The following is a 5,601-nucleotide window of genomic DNA, read 5'->3' as shown; positions in this document are numbered from 1 at the left end:
TTTTCTTTTATTATATATATATATATATATATATATATATATATATATATATATATGTACTACACCTGCCTATACATATATACATGGGTGACAAATTAAAGGAAAAACCATAATAAATGAGAGGAGAAACAGAACGAATACAGATGCTTCCATAAAAGTGTAAAGCAAGATACAATTAAGCAATTAACATCCCATCATGCTCTGCGGTATGTATAAAAATGCTGAGCAGGCCCAGTTGACCTTGATTTTGGATCAAGGTGGCAAGAGGAAAAGATCTAAGTGACTTTGAAAGAAGGTTTATTATTGGGGCACGGATGGCAGGAGCTTCAGTCACAAAGCCTGCTCAACTGGCTGGTCTTGCAATAGAAACAGTGACTAAAGTGACATCTGCATTTAGATCCAGGGGAAGGACATCAGTAAATAGGGTCAGAAATTGTGGTTGAAAGCGTACATTCGATTCACATGCACCCTCTTCCTGGCAAATTTGCAACCTGTTCCAGTCTTCTGAAACTTTTTTGATTATTGCCCTGAATGAGCTTGGTGGTATTTCTAAACAGTTTATGTATGTTTTATATTCATTGCCTGTTCTCTTTCTAAATGTTAATGTTAATGGATGATTCTATTCAGCGCCAGAAGGCCTTATTGTATCATAGTACTCTGCATCTACTCAACATTTTATCCTGAAAAGAAAGTCTTTATTTTTTCACTATCTGGAGACACTACCTTCACAATAAGCAACCGCTGAACTGTATTTGCGAAGAGAAAAAAAATATCCTTCGATTGTGAGTCAAAGTAAAAAAAAAGCGAACATTTGTTTAAATTGAGGTCAGCCTGCATTAGTTGTTTACAAGGACATGTTTTTTTATATATATTTTTTATTTTTATTTTATTTAATGCAGTCCTCTGTCCAGGATATTTAGGGTAATGAAAGGCCGGAGGCAGGCGAGGCTCCTGTCCGCTAAGCGCTGGGCGATCGCTGCCACGCCCGGCCGCAGCGACTGAAATCCGATGTGAGGCCTGGTTTACACGCCGGCTCCTTAACTCTCCCTCATCAGGGTTTTCCCTTCAGAAATCGATAGCCGCATTAGCATAGCGATCTGGAGCCGTTCTCCCCCCCCCCCCCCCCCCCCCCCCCCCCCCCCGCACCCCACTCCCCTCTGAGCGACCTGACGGGGGAAACCATCCGAATCCGAGCAGCTGTTATAATCAGTCACCCCCCCGCCCCCGCGACCCCTAAAGCCCCCCCCACAGACAGCCTGCCATTCTTTTCAATGTCCCTTTCAATTTTCCAAATATCGACAGAACTGTGAGTCGTTTAAATCCCCAATAAGTCAGCTGGCCAGCAAGTGCATACATGTGTGTGTGTGGGTGGGGGGGGGGTGTCTAATCATCTGTGACAGAGGCAACCTGTGCCCCGTAACCATGACGCCGATGGCTTGGAGACATACCTGCCCTACAGGCATCAGGGCTGGCCGAATGCCCCACATCGCCATTATACGCTGACTGCTGCTGCGGAGGCATGCGTCATAGCGCCCTGTATGGGATGTGACGTCACATTACAGTCATCAGACACTTGAGGTCAAAGGTCAGAAAGCTGAGGACATACAGAGAGAGAGAAGGAGCAAGACAGAGACAGTGAGAGGAGAAGGAGAGGAAGCTATAAAGAGGAGGACAATGAGAAAAAGAGAGGAGGAGGGGGAGAGAAGGAATAAGAGGGAGAGAGAGAGAGCAGGGAGAGGGAAGGAGGAAGAAGAGGAGGAGAGAGAGCAGGAAGAGAGAGGAGGAAGAGGTGGAGAGTGGAAGAGAGAGAGAAGGAGCTGGAGGAGAGAGAGAGGTGGAGGTGAGAGAGGAGCAGAGATGGAGGGAGAGAGAGAGAGGGAAAAACAGGGTGAGGCACCGCTCAGAGTGACTCGCGCCTCCTTCCCTCTCCTCTCCTCCTGGATGCAGCACGGCTCCCCGCGGAGGCCAGCGCCCGGTGGAGCGTGCCCAGAGCAGGACCCAGCCGTCCCCCCCCCGTCCCTCTGTGAGTCAGTAACCTTTCTGCTAATACAGAGCCATAATGAGGTTTTATCGGAGAACCATAAAGTGCGTGCGAAAATAAGTGCACACTCTTGCTTAATTAAAAGTTGGCATCCCCGCCCTGAAGATATTTGCGCAGCAGAGCCTATATCATATACATCAGATGGGAATCGGGCGCTCTCTCTTTCTCTCTCTCTTTCTCTCTCTCTTTCCCTCTCTCCCCCCACTGTAATTGACCCTCTCTTAAACCCATCCCCTTGTCTGCTGATATAATACTCTTCTTCTTGCTTTACTTACTACTTTTTCTTCTTCTTCTTTTTCTTCTTCTTCTTCTTACCTTACTCCCAGACTCCATTGTGTTCATTTGTTTGTTCACATCAGTCGAAGACCCAACATTGGAAATGAGTAGCCAGGCACCTCTGCCTTGTATGAAAACTCAATCTCAGCCATACTCACTGCTATGATCTCTACCAAAATCTTAACCGCATTCTCATCCATAATCTCAGCCACAATCTCAACCACAGTCTCAACTGTAATCTCAACTATAAACTCTACCAAAATCTCAACCATAATCTCGGCCATAATCTTGGGAATCATCTCAGCCACAATCTCAACCACAATCTCAGCCATAATCTCAACTAAAATCTCAGCCATCATTTTAGCCTGCAAACAGATTTCCAGGGGCTGATTCTGAAAGAGAGGAGACCATTGGCCACACGCTGTGTGATGAGGAAATATTTTCATTTACCTGCCACCTGCAGTCCACCAGCCCAACCTCAGGACCCCAAAAGGTGCAGAAATCTGAGAAAACACTTCTGATGATTGTTAGCAACAAACAAAAACCTATTTAATTCCTGGGTCATGCCAGCAGCGTTTATACTACAGAAATAACCCGGCCGGCTGTGCGGTGGAAGTGATTAATGACGACAGCCATTGGCCGAGACAAAGCAGAAAGCCATTACTTTATTTCTTCGGCGAAGTATGAACGTGACTGTCTCCTGCACGCAGAATCATAACCCGTCAATAATTACACTGCCCTGCATTCACTTAGCAGACGGTCTTATTCAGTTGGGCCTTAACTGCGTGAGGGAACTTCAGTGCAACCGCCTGAATCATATGGCTAACGACATTAGCGGAACAGCAGGTGTAGCGGCAACATCATTAAAGTACAAAGTGTAACTATTAATCCCAGCTCTTTCATCCCGCATGCAAACAAAGACCAGCGCCTCAAGAGCCAGTGCTTGCCTTTGCAGGTTTTTTTTTTTGGTCGGCCGCAAGCATTTCTCGATACTCAGTACTCACTTTAAAACAAAAATGCAGTTCTGTGGTTCTGTCTGTTCAGATCTTGTGTCTTCCTCTTCTCATGGCAGTATATTCTCCAAGTCACTCTTCTTCCTCAGTCCATCACTTCTCTATATTTTTCTGGGTTCATCTTTACGTTAAAAAAAAGTCAATCCGAAGATGTACCCTTTCATAGATGGAAACGAAATTCAAACCAATGAAAACATCATTCAGTTTGGTGCTGTTGCGCTAACTGTGTGAAGACTTTTGAATCATTTAAACTGAGAAATGCTTGTAACCAATAGTAAACACAAAAAAACGCAAGTTACCAGCAGCCATACCACCATGATGCAAGAGGTGGTATTGCACCAGTAGGGGGGCAATATTATAAAATGGCACAGCACAGTAATAGGACATTTTGATGAAGAAGCTGGCTTACTTTGAATGACACATTACACCAAGACCCAGACTTAATGGGATTTTTAAAGATGTCATGGCACCTTAAAGATCAGCCTGTATATTCAATAATCAAATAATAATTAAATTAACGGTGTCAGGCACTAGGCCACATTTCAATGGAATCCAATCATTACTGCTGTTGTCACGGTTATAAGACAGGCGTCATCCACACTGTTCTCATTTTGAACATGATACCAAAATTAGCACAACATGACAAATTGCAAACCGAGGTCCCCAATCTATGAATAAACCCCTTTCCTTGGGGAAATCATATTTATTTTAGGCAACGATGTGGAGATGAACAGTCTTTTTCTGTCTCTTTCTTCATCACAGTTCCAACAAAAACAGGACTGATGGGCATTCCACCACAGCTCCATCTGATCTTCTTCTTCTTCTACTTCTTCTTTTTCCTCCCCCTCTTCTTCCTCTTCCTTCTTATTTCCCCTTCTCCTGAAAACTAATTCCTGGTTGGGAAATAGAAACGCTGGACAGTTAAAACAATGATAAAAAAATAAATAAATAAACTCCTCTCTGCTGAGCGGGCCATCTTATCGGAAAACGTAATGGAATCCTGTATCTAATCCGAGAGAACCCCATTGTCAACAGTGATTTAAAACACGGAGGCTCCTTCCAGCAGTGGAGGGATGAAATGAAATAAAACCACCACCTGATCTGTGCTACTGTATAGAGCTGGCAGCCTTATGGAAAAAAAATAAGGAATTGCTTTGCTTGTTGGTCACGAACGAAAAATAAATATAGAAACGCTGGAGTGATTTCATGCTCTCACCTACATACAGTGTCAATTGTAGATTATTGTATTTTTCCAGCTCTCTCTCTCTCTCTCTCTCTCTCTCTCTCTCTCTTCTCTCTCTCTCTCTCTCTCTCTCTCTCTCTCTCTCTCTTTCTTCCTCTTTCTCTCTTCCTCTTTCTTGCTCTCTCTATATACACTATATTATTGAAAATCCGAATAGGTGAACTGTGTTTAGATTGTACAGAGGATTGTTGTATACTGTATGTAGTCCTCACCAGTGGTGTGCTCAGACAAATTTTTTTTTAAAAAGGGGAGGAGGGGGTTTTAAACAGCACACAGAAATGCACAGACCATCTTTAGGAGCGACAGATGATTCCACTGGGGCTCGAACCCAGGACCTTCTGCGTGTAAAGCAGACGTGATAACCACTACACCATGGAACCTCCTGCCTACATGTGGTGAAAAGAAGAAGTCTGTAGACACAATGGGTCGGAGCACCATAAATTTACCCATTCGTTTTGGCAGTAAGTGAGACAGAGCCTTGTGCTAGTATCCCGGGCTCCCTCTGACACTGTAGGCCCGTATTACTCAATCAACATCCATCCTTAACTTTGGCCTGGATTCAATCAACACCCATCCTTAACTTTGGCCTGGATTCAATCAACATCCATCCTTAACTTTGGCCTGGATTCAATCAACATCCATCCTTAACTTTGGCCTGGATTCAATCAACATCCATCCTTAACTTTGGCCTGGATTCAATCAACATCCATCCTTAACTTTGGCCTGGATTCAATCAACATCCATCCTTAACTTTGGCCTGGATTCAATCAACATCCATCCTTAACTTTGGCCTGGATTCAGTCAACATCCATCCTTAACTTTGGCCTGGATTCAGTCAACATCCATCCTTAACTTTGGCCTGGATTCAATCAACACCCATCCTTAACTTTGGCCTGGATTCAATCAACACCCATCCTTAACTTTGGCCTGGATTCAATCAACACCCATCCTTAACTTTGGCCTGGATTCAATCAACATCCATTCTTAATTTTGGCCTGGATTCAATCAACATCCATCCTTAACTTTGG

The 5,601-nt window shown here is 44.1% G+C and overlaps 1 non-coding gene across 1 annotated transcript; it reads right to left on the bottom strand.

The window, feature by feature from the left end:
* Positions 1 to 4,880: 4,880 nt before the first annotated feature.
* trnav-uac (transfer RNA valine (anticodon UAC)) lies at positions 4,881 to 4,953 on the bottom strand. The gene has a single exon. It is a non-coding gene; the product is annotated as a tRNA-Val (tRNA).
* Positions 4,954 to 5,601: the final 648 nt, after the last annotated feature.

Source organism: Anguilla rostrata, chromosome 1, assembly GCF_018555375.3.
Source record: "Anguilla rostrata isolate EN2019 chromosome 1, ASM1855537v3, whole genome shotgun sequence".
Lineage (NCBI taxonomy): Eukaryota > Metazoa > Chordata > Actinopteri > Anguilliformes > Anguillidae > Anguilla > Anguilla rostrata.
This window is presented reverse-complemented; position numbering and strand designations above follow the sequence as displayed.